Source organism: Nycticebus coucang, chromosome 5 (genome assembly GCF_027406575.1).
Source record: "Nycticebus coucang isolate mNycCou1 chromosome 5, mNycCou1.pri, whole genome shotgun sequence".
In the NCBI taxonomy this organism is placed as follows: domain Eukaryota; kingdom Metazoa; phylum Chordata; class Mammalia; order Primates; family Lorisidae; genus Nycticebus; species Nycticebus coucang.
The window spans coordinates 9965342-9987080 of record NC_069784.1 but is presented as its reverse complement, the minus strand read 5'-3'; the positions used below and the strand labels follow the sequence as shown (position 1 = coordinate 9987080).

The 21739-nt window shown below is 40.8% G+C and overlaps 1 protein-coding gene across 2 annotated transcripts in view; it reads right to left on the bottom strand.

The window, feature by feature from the left end:
* Nucleotides 1–21739, bottom strand: part of AK5 (adenylate kinase 5) — a 244878-nt gene that overhangs the window by 142199 nt on the left and 80940 nt on the right. The window lies entirely within an intron of this gene.

Below are 21739 nucleotides of genomic sequence, written 5' to 3'. Positions count from 1 at the left end.
TGCAAATATCTTCTCCCATTCTGAGGGCTGTTTGCTTGCTTTACTTACTGTGTTCTTCGCTGTGCAGAAGCTTTTTAGTTTGATCAAGTCCCAGTAGTGTATTTTTGAAGCTGCTTCAATTGTCCGGGGGGTCGTCCTCATAAAATACTCGCCCAGACCGATTTCTTCAAGGGTTTCCCCTGCACTCTTCTTTAGTATTTTTGATAATTTAAATAGTTGTGAAGTTGTAGTGCATATTTTGGTTAATTAATATTTCCTTGATAACCATCCAAGTGCAAACATTTTTTCCTAAATGATGTCTGTTTACATCCAATGTGCACAGTGAGGGCCTGTTATCAAGCTTATGGCTTTCTTTAAATGTGAAAGTTTAGACATGAAGGCAATAGTCATATCCATGTTGGTTTTTTTTAATATCTCTAGTATAACACATTTTTAATATTTTAATAATAAAATTCATCTACTTTTTATTTCTTTTATTTGCCCGATAATAAAGGGAAATGAGTTTCCATTAATAATTGGAGGGATGGTATCACTGCATTTTTAAAAAGAAAAGCCCCATATATTTAACTGTTTCACTCAACTGGAGTTTATTACAGCCTATAATGTTTTTTTTTCCTTTAAATTGACAGCTATTCATTCCCCAGAGCAATATCACCATTTAAAAATACTTGATTTAACACACATCTATGTTTTTCATTTTATGATTATTATATTAAATTCTTTACATTTTGACATTACATTTTGATATTTTGATCGGAATTGCACTAACTTTGTTTTTCTTTTTCTTTTTTCTTTTTCCCCATGTCCCCCGCCACCACTAATTTTGTTTTTCGAACATTAGGTTCAGGTGCAAGGCATGTGCTGGCTTTCGTTTAACTTATCCTATCTTTCTCTCATTAAGGTTTGGGAGAAATGAATAATAATAAATAGCTAAATAATAAAGCACACCATATTAGCTTAAATAGCAGATAATATTTGCACTGATACAGAAATGGGATTTCTTTTTTGTTAATTTTTCTTCCTTTTTATGGCCATACTAGATTTTCTAGATCATTACAAGTAGCTTTTAGTTTATTAAGCTGCATTTCCACTATACGTGGTTTGTGTTTGGGGATCTTCTCTTTATTTCTATATTGATTCCCCACTTTCTTATGACTTATCACAATGGCAGGAATTTTTAGTAATATAGAAATCTTAAGTACAATAATGCATACTCTTGTTCTGTTTGGAAATGGAAGTAATTTGTCACTGTTAAGTATAGTGACTCCTAATTTTAAGTAAATGTTTATTATGGAAGAATCATTTTATGCTTAAACCTTACTGTTCAAAAATTCCCCAAAATGTACAATTTTATCAAATCTCTTTTTGAGCAATCTACTCCTTTATTCATACTTTTTAAATCATTCTGCTAATATTTATCATAATGTTTTTTCTAACATGATACTAAATTGTATTCTAGGGATAAACTTTAGTTATGGCAAATATACTGATGAGCATATTTATTTATTCTCTTTGCATTTCTTTAAGAATTTTACCTTTAGCAATAAACTTGATGGTATTTAGGCTAAAGCCAACAGGTGCCTCAAGAATACTGTGGTGCTGTCTGAAGGGGTAATATTATTATTATATCATTACATTATAGAATTTGGGGGCTGGGAGATCTGTCAGAGAACTTCTAGTATCCACTTTAACTCTTGGGTGACAGCTGAGGACACTGAGACCCCAGAATGTTAATGACTTGCCTAAGAGTCCACAGGTGGCTAGTGGCATGAAATGGATTAAAACATTAAAAAATGTGTTTTTCATCCTTAGGAGAAAGAGCAATATTGAAATCCATTAACTCATTGTAATTCATTGTTATTATTTGTCCCAGTCTTGCACTTTGAGCATAATCTCTAAACAGAGACCAAATAAACAAACAAACAAAAAAATGATTAAAGTCTTATGGAACGAGTCTTATGAGGAAATGTGAAAGGAATGGAGTTCATCTAGTTTATGGGGGAAAAGATTAAAAGTATTTAGTATCGGGTGGTGCCTGTGGCTCAGTGGATAGGGCGCCAGCCCCATATACCAAGGGTGGCGGGTTCAAACCTGGCCCCGGCCAAACTGCAACAAAAAAATAGCCAGGTGCTGTGGTGGGCTCCTGTACTCCCAGCTACTCGGGAGGCTGAGGTAAGACAATCGCCTAAGCCCAGGAGTTGGAGGTTGCTGTGAACTGTGTGAAGCCACGGCACTACACTAAGGGCAATAAAGTGAGCCTCTGTCTCTACAAAAAAAAAAAAGTACTTAATATCATTTTTTAGCAAAAAGGAATTCTTATTTTGGGGGGGTTTATTTTTTATTTTATTTTATTTTTTTATTGTTAAATCATAGTTGTGTACATTAGTGCAATCAAGGGGTACAATGTGCTGGTTTCATACACAATCTGAAATATTCTCATCAAACTGTTCAACGTAACCTTCATGGCATTTTCTTAGTTATTGTATGTAGACATTTGTATTCTGCATTTAGTAAGTTTTGCCTGTACCCATTCAAAGATGCACCATAGGTGTGGCCCCACCCATTACCCTCCCTCCCCCCTAACCTCCCCCCTCCCTTACCCTTCCTTGGCACTTTCCTCATAGTCTTGTGGTATAGTTGGGTTATAGCCTTCATATGAAAGCTATAAATTAGCTTCATAGTAGGGCTGAGTACATTGGATACTTTTTCTTCCATTCCTGAGATACTTTGCTAAGAAGAATATGTTCCAGCTCCATCCATGTAAACATAAAAGAGGTAAAGTCTCCATCTTTCTTTAAGGCTGCATAATATTCCATCGTATAGATGTACCACAATTTGCTAGTCCATTCATGGGTCGATGGGCACTTGGGCTTCTTCCATGACTTAGCAATTATGAATTGGGCTGCAATAAACAGACGTCTTTGTTATATTGTGATTTTTGGTCTTCTGGGTATAAACCTAATAAAGGAATTATAGGATCAAATGGCAGGTCTATTTTTAGGTCTCTAAGTATTCTCCAAACATCCTTCCAGAAGGAACATGTTAGTGTGTATTCCCACCAGCAGTGCAGAAGTGTGCCCTTTTCCCCACATCCACGCCAGCATCTCTGGTTTTGGGATTTTATTATGTGGGCTACTCTTACTGGAGTTAGATGATATCTCAAAGTAGTTTTGATTTGCATTTCTCTGATGATTAAGGATGATGAGCTTCTTTTTCATGTGTTTGTACATCATGCATCTGTCTTCTTTACAGAAGTTTCTCTTCAAGTCTCTTGCCCACCCTGAGATGGAATCACATATTCTTTTCTTGCTAATACATTTGAGTTCTCTATGGATTCTGGTTATTAACCCTTTATCGGAGGTATAATCTGCAAATATTTTCTCCCATTCTGAGGGCTGTCTGCTTGCTTTACTTACTATGTTCCTGGCTGTGCATAAGTTTTTTAGTTTGATCAGGTCCCAGTAATGTATTTTTGATACTGCTTCAATTGCCTGGGGAGTCCTCCTCATAAAATATTCACCCAGGCCGATTTCTTCAAGAGTTTTCCCTGCAATTTCTTCAAGTATTTTTATAGTTTCATGTCTTTAGTTTAAATCTTTTATCCAGTGAGAGTCTATCTTAGTTAATGGTGAAAGGTTTGGGTCCAGTTTCAGTCTTTTACAGATCGCCAGCCAGTTCACCCAGCACCATTTGTTAAATAGGGAATCTTTTCCCCACTGAATGTTTTTAATTGGCTTGTCAAAGAGCAAATAACAGTAAGTAGCTGGATTCATCTCTTGGTTCTCTATTCTGTTCCAGACATCTACTTCTCTGTTTTTGTGCCAGTACCATGCTGTTTTGATCACTATCGATTTATAGCACAGTCTCAGGTCTGGTAGCATGATTCCTCCTGCTTTGTTGCTGATTAATGTTTTGGCTATTCGAGGTTTTTTCTGATTCCATATAAAACGAAGTATTATTTTTTCAAGATCTTTAAAATATGACAATGGAGATTTAATAGGAATTGCATTAAAATGATATATTGCTTTGGGTAGTTTAGACATTTTAACAATGTTGATTCTTCCCAGCCATGAGCATGGTATGTTTTTCCATTTGTTAACATCTTCAGCTATTTATTTTCTTAAAGTTTCATAGTTCTCTATGTAGAGATCTTTCACGTCCTTTGTTAGGTGTACTCCCAAATATTTCATCTTCTTTGGCACTACTGTGAAATGAATAGAGTCCTTGACTGTTTTTTCACTTGGTTATTGTTGGTATATATAAAAGCTACAGATTTAGGGGTGTTGATTTTATAGCCTGAGACATTGCTGTATTCCTTGATCACTTCTAAACGTTTTGTAGTAGAATCCCTAGTCTTTTCCAGATATACAATCATATCATCTGTGAAGAGTGAAAGTTTGATCTCTTCTGACCCTATGAGGATATCCTTGATCACCTTTTCTTCCCCAATTGCAATGGCTAAAACTTCCATTACAATGTTAAAGAACAATGGAGACAATGGGCAACCTTGCCAGGTTCCTGATCTAAGTGGAAATGATTTCAATTTAACTCCATTCAATACGATATTGGCTGTGGGTTTGCTGTAGATGGCCTCTATTAGTTTAAGAAATGTCCCTTCTATACCAATTTTCTTAAGTGTTCTCATCATGAAGGGATGCTGGATGTTATCAAAAGCTTTTTCTGCGTCAATTGAGAGAATCATATGGTCTTTATTTTTTAGTTTGTTTATGTGCGGAATTACATTTATAGATTTACATATATTGAACCAGCCTTGAGACCTGGGATAAATCCCACTTGGTCATAGTGTATAATTTTTTTTGGTATGTTGTTGGATTCTATTTGTTCGGATCTTATTGAGTATTTTTGTGTCAATATTCATTAGTGATATTGGTCTATAATTTCTTTTCTTGTTGGGTCTTTTCCTGGTTTGGGGATCAAGGTGATGTTTGCTTCGTAGAATGTGTTGGGTAATATTCCTTCTTTTTCTATATTTTGGAGGAGATTTAGTAATATAGGTACTAGTTCTTTAAAGGTTTGGTAGAATTCTGATGTAAAGCCATCTGGTCCTGGGCTTTTCTTTTTAGGGAGATTTTGTACAGTTGATGCTATTTCAGAACTTGATATAGGCCTGTTCAACATTTCCACTTGATTCTGGCTGAGTCTTGGTAGGTGGTGTACTTCCAGGTATTGGTTGATTTCTTTCAGATTTTCATATTTCTGAGAGTAGAGTTTCTTGTAGTATTCGTTAAGGATTTTTTGAATTTCTGAGGGGTCTGTTGTTATTTCATCATTACCATTTCTGATTGATGAATTTATAGATTTTACTCTTTTTTTCCTGGTTGGTTTGGGCAAAGGTTTAGCTATTTTATTGATCTTTTCAAAAAACCAACTTTTGGATATATTGATCTGTATAATTCCTTTGTTTTCAATTTCATTTAATTCTGCTCTGATTTTGGTTATTTCTTTTCTTCTGCTGGGTTTGGGGTTGGAATGTTCTTCCTTCTCCAGTTGCTTTAGATGTACCATTAAGTTATTAACTTCCTCTCTTTCCATTTTCTTGAGGGAGACTTGCAGTGCTATAAATTTCCCTATTAGGACAGCCTTTGCAGTATCCCAGGGGTTCTGATAATTCATATCTTCATTGTTCTTTTGTTCCAAAAATTTGGTGATTTCCTTCTTAATCTCGTCTATAACCCGTCTATCCATCAGCATAAGGTTGTTTAGCTTCCATGTTTTTTATAAGTATGCAGATTCCTGTTGTTATTGAGTTCAACTTTTATTCCATGATGGTCTGAGAAGATGCAAGGAATAATTTATATTTTTTTAAATTTGCTGAGGTTAGATTTGTGGCCTAGGATGTGGTCGATTTTGGAGTATGTTCCGTGGGCTGATGAGAAGAATGTATATTCAGTTTTGTTAGGATGAAATGTTCTGTACATGTCTGTTATGTCCAGATGTTGAATGGTTAAGTTTAAATCTAAAGTTTCTTTACTTAGCTTCTTTTTGGAGGATCTATCCAGCACTGCTAAAGGGGGGTTAAAATCTCTAACTACTATGGAACTGGAGGAAATCCAGTTGCTCATGTCTGTTAGAGTTTCCGTTATAAATTGAGGTGCATTCTGGTCGGGTGCATAAATATTAATAACTGAAATCTCATCATATTGAGTATTACATTTAACAAATATGAAGTGTCCATCCTTATCCTTCCTTACTTTGGCTGGTTTAAAGCCTATTGCATGTGTGAATAGGATTGCAACACCTGCTTTTTTCTGGTTTCCATTTGCCTGGAGTATAGATGACCATCCCTTCACCTTGAGTCTATATTTGTCTTTTAATGTAAGATGAGATTATTGTATGCAGCAGATATCTGACTTGAGTTTTTGTATCCAGTCAGCCAACCTGTGCCTATTTAGAGGATAATTTAAACCATTCACATTAATTGAGAATATTGATATGACTTTCAAGAGTCTGGTGGACGTTTTTAATCCTTTTGCGACTGTGGAAGTTGTAATTTGATCAAAATTTTCTGTGTGGGTTTACTTTTGTGGTGGAGGATAACAATGGTCTTTATGAAGGATATGTCTAAGAATATCCTGGAGAGCTGGTTTAGTTATGGCAAATTTCTTCAACATGTGAATGTCAATAAAGTATTTAATTTCTCTGTCATAAATGAAACTCAGTTTAGCTGGGTACAGGATCCTGGGTTGAAAGTTATTTTGTTTTAGAAGATTAAAAGTCGATGACTGTCCTCTTCCAGCTTGAAAGGTTTCAGCAGAGAGATCTGCAGTTATTCTAATATTCTTTCCATTGTAGGTGATGGTTTCCTTTCGTCTGGCTGCTTTCAGAATTTTCTCCTTCATATTAACCTTAGTGAAATTGATTATGATGTGTCTGGGGGATGTCTTATTTGGGTTAAGTCATGCTGGAGTTCTGAAACTGTTTGCTATCTGAATTTCAGAATTTCTTGGCATGTCTGGAAAGTTCTCCTTCATAATCTCATGGAGAAGAGACTCTGCCTTGTGAAGCCACTTCGTTGCTTTTGGGGATCCCTATAAGATGAATATCGGTTTTCTTCAAATTATCCCAGAGCTCTCTGAGAGAGTGATCTGTTTTTGCCCTCCATTTCTCTTCCTCTTTGAGAATTTGGGAGCATTTGAAAGCTTTGTCTTCAATGTCAGAAATCGTTTCTTCTGCTTGCTCCATTCTGTTACTCAGGGATTCTACTGTGTTTCTGAGATCTTTGAGGGCTGCAACTTCTTGTCTCAATGTGTCAAAATCTTTATTCATTTGGTCTTTGAATTCATTGAATTCTCAAGATATCTTTTGGGTTACTGCTTGGAATTCTAATTCGATCTTATTTGCTATCCAGATTGTGAATTCGATTTCTGACATCTCAGCTATTTGTGCATGGGATCTTGTGCTGTGTCCGCCCCATTGATCCTTGGGGGAGTTGATCTGCTCTGATTATTCATGTTTCCAGAGTTTTTCTGTTGATTTCACCTCATGATTGTTTTTCACTGTTGCCTCTGGCCGTCCTCAGAGTTGGGGAGGTGACTCTCCAAGATTAGACCCCAGTGGGATCACTCTATTGTTGCTGGATATTTGTAGGGAGTGACCCTGTGTAGTTCCTCTGGGGCTGCCCCAGCCAGGGAGTTTTGGTTGTGGAAGCAGCTCTGGAGTGTGACACACCCGGATCCAGCAACAGGGCAGGGGCTGGCGCACACAGTTCTGGGAGTGCCTGGCACCCAGTGAGTTTGGCACAGAGAGCCCAAGGCTCCAACAGTTTCTGGCCAGGAGAAGGGCTGCGCACAGAGGCAGGGAGGGCTCTGAAGGGCACGCGGCTACCAGAGTCCCTGGCCAGATGAGCATGCCGATGTTGAGGCAGGGAGGATACAGGAGGGAGGACGTGGGGTTGCGAGGCTCCTGTGGTTCCAGGGCGTGTGGAGGCCTGGAGGGCATGGGTCGCAGGTCACGGGTCATGGCGCAGCTCTTACCGAGGTCCAGGCGGGCCCTGATTGCAGTCGCAGCGCAGCTCCTACGGAGTTCCCCGCAAGTGCTGATGCAAAAAAGAATTTTTTTTTTTCTTCTCCTTCAGTCTATCTTTAATTCCTCTTCAGCCCATGATAGTTCAATCAGATGGCAACTGTAAGATGTGATTTCCAATAGAGGGAGGGATAGCAAGTCAGCTGGTAATGGATTGCCCCTTGAAGGGACTCAAGATTTTTTTTTTGTTTGTTTGTTTTTTGGCCGGGGCTAGGTTTGAACCCGCCACCTCCGGCATATGGGACCAGCGCCCTACTCCTTGAGCCACAGGCGCCACCCGCAAAAAAGAATTCTTAATGAAAGGAATGCCTGGGGTGGCACCTGTGTCTCCATGGGTAGGGTGGCAGCCACATATACTGAGGGTGGCGGGTTTGAACCGGCCCTACACAAACTGCAACAACAACAAAAAAATAGCCTGGCATTGTGGCGGGCACCTGTAGTCCCAGATGCTCAGGAGGCTGAGGCAAGAGAATTGCTTAAGCCCAGGAGCTGGAGGTTGCTGTGAGCTGTGATGCCACAGCACTCTACCAAGGGGGATAAAATGAGACTCTGTCTCTAAAAATAAAATAAAATAAAATTTAAAAAGATTTTTAAAAATGAAAGGAATGCCTGAAAATCTGTTTTATCAAAGTTCATGAACTCCTGGTCAAAAGAGCTTCTGTTCTCAGGCAATGCATCCACCACCTTCAACCTGGACATCTCTCCCTGGGCATGGTGGGGGAGCCCTGGCAAGCAGTCCCTGAAATTAAGCATGGGTTTAAATTTTTTTTCACTAATCTATTACTTTGCTTATTTTACTGCTGTTTAGGGTCCTCCTTGGGGTTGTTTCTACATCAACATGAAATTTATTTTCCTTAATAAGATGTTAGTTACTTTTAATTCATAGGGTGTTTCTAGGATTTAGCTGAATATCTACAAGAGAGAACTTTGAGTGCTCTGGTTGGTAGTAACAGAATAGTGGTAGTGATAAGATAGAGTTGCCTGAGAACCCCGAAAATTTGAGCTGAAGGTAATTGTTTAGAATCCCTTTTGTTCAAAATTCGGTTAAGCAGACCTTGTGAAGTTAAGACCACCACACCACTGAGGCCTTAGTAAAGACACTTTTGACTGCCTGTTGGCATATCAGCCGTGCCCTGCTTACCTGTCTGTGAAAGCAGACCCTGGTTTTCTCCTTTGGTGCCCATCACAGCGCCTTGCACATGTGTGTTGTATACAGTTGGTCTATAGTAAGTATTTATTGGAGGACTAAATGGACTGGAATCCGGGCTCTCTTGGGCCAGTGGCTGCTATAACAAAATACCGTAGACTGTCACACATGAAAAACAGGAGTCTATTTCTTACAGTTCCGGAGTCCGAGAGGCCCAAGATCAAGGCACTGGCAGATTCAGGGTCTGCTGAGGGCTCTCTTCCTGGCCCATAGACCACATCTTCCTGCTATAACCTGACCTGACAGAAAGGGCAAGTGAGCTCTCTGGGGTCTTATTCATGAAAGCTCTGCCCTGATGACCTAATCACCTCCTATAGGCCCCAGGCTCTCCCAAGGGTGGTTGTTGTGAGAAAAAATTCCTAATATCATCACATTAGGGGTTAGGTTCAATATAGGAATTTTGGGACAACACAAACATTCAGTCTGTAGCACAGGATAAACTGAATGTCTTGGTTAAGACAGATCACTCCTGTAATCCTAGCACTCTGGGAGGCTGAGGCAGGTGGATTGCTTGAACTCAGTAGTTGGAGACCAGCCTGATCAAGAGGGAGACCCCACCTCCACTAAAAAGAGAAAAACTAGTGCTGCACCTGTGGCTCAGTGGTAAGGGAACCAGCCCCATATACTGAGGGTGGTGGGTTCAAACCTGACCCCAGCTGAACTGCAACAAAAATTTAGCCGGCCATGATGGCAGGCACCTATAGTCCCAACTACTCGGGAGGCTGAGGCAGGAGAATTGCCTAAGCCCAGGAGCTGGAGGTTGCTATGAGCAGTGTGATGCCATGTACTCTATTGAGGGCAATAAAGTGAGACTCTGTCTCTATAAAAAAAAAAAAAAATACAAAGACAAAGAAAAATTAGATGGGCTTTGTGGTGGGCACCTGTAGTTAAATGTTAATATAAAAATTATGCTATGTGGGAGGCTATGTGGGAGGCTGCAGCAAGAGGATCGCTTGAACCCAGGAGTTTGAGGTTGCTGGGAGGTGTGATACCATGGCATCCTAGCCAGAGCAACAGAGTGACACTCTGTCTAAAGAAAACAAAAACCAAAAAACAAAAGAATTTTCTTTATGAATGCTCTGAGAGACCCTCAACCCCAGAGCTTTAATACATTACATTGAAAAGCAGAATTAAGATTTTTCAGGGTCCTTCCTCATGTCCTCACCTTTCTCTAACTCCAGGCACGACAGACTTGTTTCCTGAGGATGTCATGCTCTTTCACCGCCATGCTCTCTCTGGCTAGCGTGTTCCCGTCCCCAGTCTTTACCCAGCTAACTCTTATTTTTCCTGGAAGCCTTCCCTGACCGCCTTAGGCTGCCTTGTGTCTGTGAAACAACTCAATCGCGACAGCACAGGGTGCTCGGGACCGTCGAGTGACTTCTCTGTGCCCACCGCAGTCTGTGCTTTCCCAGAAGGCAGGGAGCAAACTCAGATCACGTCTGCGCCCCAGTGCTTGGCACGGGGTCTGGTGCAGAGGCGCCGCTCCATAAATGCTGGTTGATTAAATGAGTAACCCTGCTCACCATTTCCCACTGGGGCTTAAGACAGTAAATGCTTGATAGATATTGGAGGAGCTGGGTGAACATCCTCCAGGTGACATGTGGTAAGTGGTAGAGTGCAACTGGCTGGAAATGCAGGCTCTGGAGTCAGTCATTTACAAGTTGTGTGACCTTGGGCAGTTATGTACCCTCTGGAAAGTTCAGTTTCTAGTCTGTAGAAATAGGGATAACAATAGTGTAACCCTATGAGGGTTGTTGAGAACTGTCTCTGTGGTGTCTTGGCATGGTATCGGGCGCTTTGCAAGAGCTTGATAAATGTGAGCTATTATTATCAGGCAGCCAGTTTCTGAGTGCTCTGAACTTGGCTTTTGCCTGTTACTGCGTTTTCCGTCCAACCTCAAGGGTGTGGCGATGGTGTGCTCAGCAGCTCTGCCCGCCCTGCCATGCTGAGGACGGTGTTGAGTGGGAGCTGCATCCACAGAGGCCTCCCCATTCAGCCGGCAAGTTTAGGGGCCACTTTCCTAACAGTTTCCAACACGCCTTATTCTGTGGGCATCACAGGAACCTACAGACGGCTACCATCTGATATTTTTATATTAATATTTAATATATCAAAATATTAAATAATTATTAATTCCTTGGAACCCTGCATGCTGCTTACATGTACAAATACAGATCTAAAATCCAGTTTTCCTACAAGACATAATCAAATGTGTTTTAGATTTCACTGGTCTTTAAGGCCTGAGCAAAATGCATACTTTAAGGACCGACCTAGACCCGTGATTTATGTTTTCTTACATTCATGTCAAATACAAGCTAGAATCTGAGAAAAGCCTCTGTGACAAAACCTGCAGATCAAATGGCGCGAGTGGAGTGAATATACCTTGCTGCTTCTTGTTTCTGTCCCCCACATTTCTTTTTCTTTGAAATTTCAACCCAGAATTTTATTCTTTTTTTTTTTTTTTATTGTTGGGGATTCATTGAGGGTACAATAAGCCAGGTTACATTGATTGCAATTGTTAGGCAAAGTCCCTCTTGCAATCATGTCTTGCCCCCATAAAGTCAGAATTTTATTCTTTAATGATAAATACGCTCTACTTAAGCCCAAATTCCTATTTCAGATGTTGAAGAAGCCACGAGTTAAGCCACAAATTCACAATGCAGAGTGTGCTCCCTCACCCTCACTTTTCCTGCACTGTCAGGATCTCTTATTGCCCCCGTAAAAGGTTACCTGGATTACTAGGAGCAAAAGATGCTAAATTAGGCCGTCAGTGGCCCTTAAGTCTACGCAGAGGACTGGCCCAAACCTCTGATGCTCTTAAATCCAAAGAGCAAATAATCCTGTTGTCACTTGCTGCCAGCAGAGAAAGGAAGGAAGAAACCTCCAGCTTCCTCCTCCTGGGGTCTGTGACAATGATGATGATTAATATGCTCTGTGAACCACAGGGGGCAAGTCTCCAGATGGGGGTGCCAATGCTGTCAACCGCATCCCTTGCAAGGGGGATATTTATCTATGGGGAAGACAGACATCCAGAGCTTTCTGCCAGGGCTCCCCCAGAGCAAGGGCTCTCTGCCACACGCTGCTCTTTCCTCTTTAACCAAGGGTCCTTCTCATACTGGGTGACCCCAGACTCACCAAGGTCAAAGGGCACATGACAGGTTCAGACCACAACACTGGGGGACAATGGTACATAGGTGTTTGGGAGTAAAATTCAGAACCATGGTTTTTACAGAGTAGGAATCCAGCATGTTTTTCTCTTGTGCTTGCTGTGGTGTGTTTTTATCTGGACTTCCCCAAGATTGTGAAAGCACAGCCACCCCAGCCTTCACAGCTGGAATAACCATCTGCATTCTTTTCACATACCTTCTCTCCAGTTTCTTCATCAAGCCAACCTTGTTTTAATACACATCCTTAGAGCCTACCTTCAAATACTATTATACTGTTTCACCCATAGTGTAAGGGCCTTATATGAACACATGTCTTCTCAGACCTTAAACACAAACACTTTACTTTTATATTATCGACATTTTACTTTGCATATTCTATAAACACAAAATATATATCAATTAATTTTCCTTAAGAGTTTTCTTTTTGAGTAATTGAAAACAAGAAAAATTAATTTTCCTTTGTCTGCATTTATTATATTCCAAGCTCTCTTTACTTCCTTGTGTAGATTTAAATTTTTGTTTGATATCATTCTCCTTCACCTGAAGAAGTTCCTTTAATACAGGGGTTCTCAACCTTCCTAATGCTGCGGCCCTTTAATACATTTTCTGTGGGTCGTGACCCACAGGTTGAGAACCGCTGCTTTAATATTTCTTACACTGTAGGTCTGTTGGCATAAAGGTTCTCAGTTTTTGTCAAAGGAAGTCTTCATTGCTTTATGTTTGAAAGATATTCTCACTGGGTAGAGAGTTCTTGGTTGACATTTAAAATTCTTTCATTTTGGCACTTTAACAATGTTATTTGATTATCTTGTGGCTTACGAGTTTTCTAACAGCACATGTACCTGACTCTACCTCTCTTCCTCTCTGTGTAATTTGCCTTTCTTCTCTGCCTTTGATATCTTCTCTTTTTCTCTTATTTTTTTTCTCTTTTTTTCTTATTCACAGTCGTTTGATTAAGATATGCTTGGACACTTTATTCATTTCTCTTTGTCTTCACCCTGTTTGGTATTCTCTGAGTTCATATCTGTGCTTTGCTGTCCATAGTTAATTTTGGGAACATCATTTCTTCAACTTGAATTAAATTTCAATTCTTCTGCCCTAGTATCTCCCTTTTTCTTTCTAAGATTCCAATTGCATGTGGATTAGACTATTTGATAGGCTCGGTCCTGTTTTTGTTGTATCTTTTGTCACCCTTGACCCCCTCTGTGTTTTCGTTTGGGTACTTTCTCGAAGTTCTCTGAGTCTTTCCTTGGCTGGGCTGATTCCATTACTGAGCCTGTGAAGACATTCTTTGTCTCTAACTACCTTTCATTTCTGGCCCTTCCATTTGACTGGTTCCTACTTTCTCCCCCTTTGCGGAAATTCCCATCTGATCGTGAATATGGTCCCTTTCCATTAGTGTCTTAAACGTGTTAATCACAGCTATTTTAAATTCCTTGTCTGGTCCTTCAAACATCTGTGTCACATCTGGTTCTATTGATGACTTGTCTCTTGGTAGAGTGTTGCTTTTTCTTGTCATTTTGTATGCCTCATAATTTTTGTTGGAAGCCATACATTTTGTATAGGATAGTAGGGAGTGAGATAAATAGTTTTTATGCTTGGAAACAGCCTTGTCTTTCCTCTGGCTCAGGCTTTTATGTGGCATTTTGGTCAACTTGGTTAGGACTTAAACTGGGTTTGAGGTTTGTTGTTGCTTTATGGGTTCTTTTAGGGCACCAAAGCTTCAAGTTTTTGTGGGAATATGTTATATTTAGGACATCAGGGCTGGGCATGGTGGCTCACGCCTATAATCCTAGCACTCTGGGAGGCTGAGGCTGGTGGATTGCTTGAGCTCAGGAGTTGGAGACCAGCCTGAGCCAAGACCCAGATCTCATCTCTAAAAATAGCCCAGAGTTGTGGCGAGCACCTGTAGTCCCAGCTACTTGGAAGGCTGAGGCAAGAGAATCACTTTAGCCCAAGAGTTTAAGGTTGCTTTGAGCTATGAAGCCACAGCACTCTATTGAGGGTAACAAAGTGAGATTCTGTCTCAAATAATAAAAAAATATATTAAAAGGACATGAGGTGATTTTCCAGAGAATTTTCCTCAATATCTGCCATACTCTGAGCGTTAGGCCTTTCCTTTGCACTGTGCCTCAGGATGGTCTGTTTCCGCATTTTTTTTTCCCCTGTTCAACTTTCCTTTTTTTAAATTAAATCATAGCTGTGCACATTAATGTAATCATGGGGTACAATGTGCTGGTCTTATATACAATTTGAAATATTTTCATCAAACTAGTTAACATGTGTTTCCGCATTCTTACACCTCTCCTGCCAATATCCCACTGTCTCTTGTTCCACAGGGTGTGACTATTTGAATGTGAGTGTAGAGTGAGGGAGTATTCTATTGTTTGGTTTGGTCTTAGTCTTAGGTACCGTGTCCCCAGGTTTCAGGGCGGGGTGTTATTAGTGCTCCTGTTTTCTCATAGCTACAGTTCTGGGTCCACCATGCATCTCTGCCCCTCATCTGGGGATAGAGGTTTCTATTCCTGTCCCTTTCTTCCAACTGCAACAGGTCTCCACCAATCCCCTGAGGACATGTTATTGTGCTTTTTTTCTCCATAGATTAGGGCTTTTGTTCCACAGGTAGAAAAGAGGATACAGGCCCTGGGATTGTTGGGGTGGGGCTGGGGAGGGTCATGTTTCTGCACAGAATCTGCTGTTTCTTTCCTGAAACCTTCTCAGGAGGGCACCTTCTCAGGATGTCTGCCAGCCTTTTCTGTGAGCACCTGGCAGGTAGAGTCTGTGGAGAACAGTCTGCAAAAAGGGTGTCAACAAGTCCTCTTCGTGGCCACCCCAGAGGCACCACACTTGGCCTTCACCAATTTGTTAACTTTTCTACCTGAAATCTTCTTACTCATACCCAGCTGCCTGTTAAGCCAATAAGCTTCTTCCTGCAGGATGGGAGTTAAGTTTTCTCCACATCTCTATATTCTGAGCAGAAACTGGATGTTTCTCTAAGCCTCCTTTAAGACTTGCCCATAATATTTCTCCTCAAGAAATCCTTCCTAAATGAATCCCACAATGACTCTTACTTTTATTTACTACATTTTAATTTTATTTCCTTAATACTATATGGCATTTTTATCTCTTATTTTTTTATATGGCATTTTTAAAACCTTCATTTTATAGTATAAGTATGAACTGAACATCTACTATGTGCCAGGTATTAGAGATACAAAGAAAAAAGGTACAGATTTGGCCTTTAGAAAGCTGGGAGAGAGATAAGACATATTTAAAATGGTTACCACTAGGGGGCAAGGGGTTATGAGATCCAGACGGGTTATTCACTGCATTTCAAATTTCTTAGGCTGGCAGTGGGTATGTGGATCCTTGCATTATTGTTACTATCATTGAACCTTTGCAGATGCATCACATTTTTGGTATTTGCAAAATGTTTTGCAATTAAAAACTTAAAGCAACACTATAAATGGTCCCATTGCAGAGATCCCCAATATGCACAAGTAGAAAGAATGAAAAATTATTAAATGTTACTCAAATCAGTATTCAAGAGTTGGGATAAAATTTCCATGATGCATGTAGAATATAAATGTCTTAACACAATAACTAAGGAAATGTCAGGAAGACTATGTTAACCAGTTTGATGAAAATATTTCAAATTGTATATAAAACCAGTGTATGGTGCCCCATGATCGCATTCATCGCTGTGTAGCTATGATTTAATAAAAAAAAGTACGGAAAAAAAATTTTCCATAATGCATCGTACATGGATTTTTAAGTATATGTGCTGCTGAAGTGAGCACAGCCTGCATGGATTTTTAAGATGTGTCTTAAATGCTTATAAGGAAGTGAAGTTTCCAGTGTGTTCTGGAAACCTGAGTTAGAGAACATAAAAGTGTGGCTTTAATGTTGACAAATACAGTGATGTTAGGGATGCATGTAAAGAACTTGAATAAAATTGTTTCATGATTTTTAGGAACATTCATAATAGAACAACATGATAAGTGCTGTCAAGGAGTATTCATAGGTTGCTATAGGAACAAAAAGGAGAAAAGTTCCATAGAAATTGTGACATTCAAATTTCATCTTGAAGCGCGCATAGGCATTCTCCAAGGGTAAAAGGCGTGCAAAGGAACGTTTACAAAAGCACAGAGCTAGAAATTATATCATCCACTTAGGAAACCACTAGTATTTCAGTATAGTCAGAAGGAAACAGGACAGAGTGACTCTAAGTATCACGTTAAAATTCCTCATTTTATTCAAGAGATAATAGGGAAGGCTTGAGAAATTGTAAGCAGTTGGGTGACAGGGTCATACACAGTACCCGTGAAGCGTGTGGAAAAGGGAAAGCCGCGAGTCATTGCAGAAATGTCAGCAAAGACAAAGTGGCCAGGGAAAGCGACGAGACTAAAGTGGTAAGGTAGCCAGCGCAGGCCCATCTGAAATTTTCCTGCCTGTTTCTTGATGAGTAAATACTGACCTTGACCCTCCTCTTTCCAGCAGGCTCTCCCTTGCATAAGTTTTCCCTAATTATGTGCTTGGTTAGAAGATCCAGAGAAGAGGCTGGAAACAGTACAGATCCCCACCATGAGATTACCCAAGGCCTCCACTGACGATCTGTAGTCAATCTGTAGACAAACAGCCTTTCAGGTAACACCAGCCTGTTCACCAGGTGGAGCAGTCATTCAGGACATTGTAACGACGACCAGCACGTCCTTGCCACTCCTCGGCACCCTTCATACCACATCCCCTCTTGCCCTCAGCCCAAGACTTCAAAATGGCTTCCCCGAGGCATGGGCTGTGGCCATTTCCCCATTGCTAGCTCGGGATAAAGTCACTTTCCTGTCACTCCACCTTGACCTTGTCATTGGCTTTTGCAATCGGGGAGCAGTGGCCAATTTCAGGAGCAGGGAGAGTAACAAGGAGGGGCCAACCTGAAGATATCCTGAAAGTCGGGATGATGAGATGCTGGCGATGGATGTGGGGACAGACGAGAGGGTGTGGCTGAGCGTGACTGAGGCCCAGAGTGACACGAAGCTACTTAGGAGATGGTCTTGACCTTTACTGAGGGGTTTCCTAAGGGACGTAGGGAAGCTGCAGATTGGAGGATGGGTAGAAACTGTAAACTCAGTCAGTCTTAGTCTTTGTTAATTGGTTGTGGGACACTGAAGTAGAGAGGACCCCACTGCGAGGGAGTCTGACGTGTGGGTTTGGAGCTCCCAGGAGGAGAAGCAGGTGGAGAAGAGAAACCAGGAAGGAGAGCGCAGGGTCTGAGAGGGGACACGGCCCCCATGGTGGGGAGAGGAGCTGCCTCCTGCTTGTGGGCCAAGCGACTGTCGCATCACTTTAAGTACTCAAGTAGAGTGATATATTGCTTATTGAAGCTTTGCTTACTCAGTGCAATATTATTTAATGGTGTTACTTAATGAGAATGGGGTTTTTGTTTATTTCTTATTTCATCCACAGCTCCTTTACTTTGGCGGACATTGTGCAATTTTTCAGAAATATAACATCAAAATGTCAATGGTTCTTTTTGAAAATTAAAGAGAAAAAAAAATCAAAAAGAAGACCCCATAGGAACAGCTACATGTACTGATTAAGTCAGTACCAAGAATAAAAAGTAGGACAAGTTGTCTATAGCGTCGAGTGCACCGAAGTTTTCACTTCTTAGCTTGGTTTTGCGGCAGCTGTAGACCTGTTGGCCCACGGTCTTCCCCGGCAGGTGGGCATCATCAGAGCCTGCTGAGAACTGCTCGCCCTCCCTCCCGATTTACATTAAGTGAGTATGAGAAGGCTGGAGCCTGACCCTTGTGGCTCCAGACTTTAAATCAAATCATTGTCATGTTCCCTAATTACTGTTCCATGTCTGGAGTCTCAAGTGACAGAAACCAGTGTTCCCTCTTTGAATTTTCATGCAGCGCCAGGAGTCTGAGGCTGTGCCAAATGAGTTCAACAATGAAGCATGCATTTTACTGCTGTGTTTTTCATAAGAAACTGTTATACATTAAAACAATTAATCATTAGCTATTAGTCCGATCTCTAATAGCTAACATACAGTTTATAATATATTTACACCTGCATTCTCTCTCTTGAACATCACAGTAACTTAGGAAAATCACTATCAGTATGATTTATCTACTTCTGCAGATGAGAAAACAGAGGTTTAGAAGTTATTTATTTATTTATTTTTTGGCGGGGGCTGGGTTTGAACCCACCACCTCCGGCATATGGGACCAGTGCCCTACTCCTTGAACCACAGGCGCCGCCTGGTTTAGAAGTTATTAAGCCACACACGTAGCCAGTGGAAGGGTGGAGAGTCATCCCAGGCTTCTAAATTCCACACCACAATCATTCTCCCGCACCCCACTATCTCCCACCCGGAACCAGTGCTTTGGGTCTGATTACTGCAGCTTCAGCTTCTCTAATGGTTGTGTTCTATCCCACGGGCACAGGAGAAAAGTGGCTAGTGCATTGTCAAGATGACCCAGCAGGATCCAGTTTCCCAGCTCTACAGCGACCCTCTGCATCTTACCCACCCCCGACAGAGGGCAGCAGCACAGAACAGCACAGAATCCAGGCCTTCAAAGTCAGATTTGTGACTTACAGAGATTGCAAAAAGAAAATCTCTTGCTGCATTTGACAAGGCACGAGGAGTGAGTTCTCAGGCTGTTAGTTTTCTTTCCACTTGCTCCGTGATCACATCTTCCAGGCCTCGGTGGCAGACTCACTCCCAGCTTGCATGATGTCAGCTCCTTTTCCTGCAGTCACGGCAGACATCGTTTTTCTTTTATTTATTTATGGTTGAGACAGAGTCTCACTCTGTCACCCTCAGTAGAGTGCTGTGGCATCCTAGCTCACAGCAAACTCAAACTCCTGGGCTCAGCTGATTCTCTTTCCTCAGCCTCCCAAGTAGCTGGGACTACAGGTGCCTGCCACAACGCATGGTTGGTTTTTCTATTTTTAGTAGACATGGGGTCTTGCTGTTCTTCAGGCTGGTCTTGAACTCCTGAGCCCAAGCTATCCACCAGCTTCAGCCCCCGGAGTGCTGGGATTACAGGTGTGAGCCTCCGCACCCAGACACAGCAGACATTGCTAGACAACATGACGCTCTTTCTGATGGAACTCAGATTGCTCACAGGCCTCAACACAGGATCTAAGCGGGCTATGGACCAAGTCTGGCATACCAGAGAGAATATTTTGGAATTCTTTCTTTAGGTCAGTGATCAAAGGATCATGATCATAAAGTCTGACCTGGCTTGAATCAAACATAGAAGTCTCTCTCTCTTTGGGTGAGTGACTTGGTCAAGGACTTACAAGTCTCTCTAGCCTCAGTTTCCTCATCTACAAAGTGTGACTACTAACACCTTATAGTACAGTGTTATTGAGAGGACTAAACAAGGTAATAAATAGGAGTCGCTTAGCTCACTGCCTGCACATAGTAAGTACAGAGTAAATGGGGACCTTGCTTCTGAGGTTATATAAGCCCCAGAACAAAAGTAACAATAATTAATTTACTCACTTACTAATATGATTAAATTAAGAAATCAGAAAATCTTCATGAACATGAATATAATGCATTCACTGATTTTTCAGTAACTTTTAAGTTTCTCTGTTATGCACTCTCTTTAAAACAAATCTGTACTTATAGAAAAGGAGTCTCCAGAATAACGCATGTTTAGAGGGGCTTTTGCTAAACCTGACCTTTTGGCTTCCTTCTCTTGGTTCTTAACAGAAAGCATTACCTCAACTGGCGTAAGCCAACTGAATGGAAATGCAGTGGAGAACGTCAATCTAAAAGGAAGTTCCTTATTTCGGAGGATTTCATGATAATTATTAATTCTTGGAGAATTATTTGGTCACTTTACTATCAAGCTAAGTAAGAGAGAAAGAGCAAAACAAGGCATTTTGCCTGGCTAAGAAAGCAAAACTGGAAAATGTTCAAGATTTTTCTGGAGTGATTTTGAGTCTCAAAAGAGATTTACAAATGAATTTGAATTATTAGGAGACAGTGCTGAGAATGACAGGCAGGCAGATAAGATACCGAAACTAAATTCTGTATTTTTGGTACATGCTTTGGTAAAGGAACCGACATACCAATCTAATTTCAGATGAGCGTTTACAGACTTCTAAGCTAGAATTCCTTCAGTTGGGAAATGATGGCATTCTGTGATCTCAGATGTGACACATTCACTCTCTATATGCACTTTATGGGCTGAAAGTCACACATAATAGTTTCTTGGGCAGTTTTTGATATCAGAATTATTTATATATACTTATACAAATAATATATACATGTATAAACAAATATACATATGTAAATAATTATATCAAACTATTTAATATATGTACACACACACATGTTAGTATTTAGAGATGGGGTCTTGTTATGTTGCCCAGGCTCGATCCAAACTCCTGGGCTCAAGTAATCCTCCTGCCTCAGCCTCTCAAGTAGTTGAGCCCACAGTTGCACACTGCCGCACATGGCTTGAATGATATTTTTAAATAGACATTCTGATATACTAAATCAGTATAATGTTTAGGACTTAGGAGTTATCTTCCAAATAGAGAATATGCTCACTTCAAAAGAATTTACAATTTTCTCCAGGGAGTATACAATTAAATTTTGAATAATGACCTGACAATTGGATGACTATCTTTTAAGCATGTCTATTCAAGCATACGTTTATTCATATATTCACTCATTCACTCAACAAATATTACTCTATTTTTTCATGTGAGCCACTGGGAGTGTAATATTAGGTAGGACAGAATCTTTCTCCTCAAGGAACTTGCACTCACAGCCTCGGCAAAGCAAATGATCCATTGAATGAAAGGTCATGCTGACTGGCACCTAAGACTCCTGTATCTTTGAAGTTGATGCCTCAACTATAAAATGTGTTGTTTTTTTTTTAGCCTGTAAGCCCAGCACTCTGGGAGGCTGAGGAGAGTAGATAGCCTTAGCTCACGGGTTTGTGACCAGCCTGAGCCAGAGGGAGACCCCGTCTCTAAAAATAGCCGGGTGTTGTGGCAGGTGCCTGTGGTCCCACCTATTCAGGAGGCTGAGGCAAGAGAATCGCTTGAGCCCATGAGATTGAGGTTGTTGTGAGCTATGACGCTACAGCACTCTACTGAGGGTGACAAAGTGAGACTCTGTCTCAAAAAAAAAAAAAATTATTCAGTGAAATGAATAGAATTTAAAGGCCATTTTTTCCCTCATGCACACACTTCACCCCCCTAGAGTGCTAGAATTACAGGTGTGAGCCACCACGCCTGGCCAACGTTTTTAAAAATAAGAGTGTTCATTCTGGCAAGGGTGTTGTGAAGT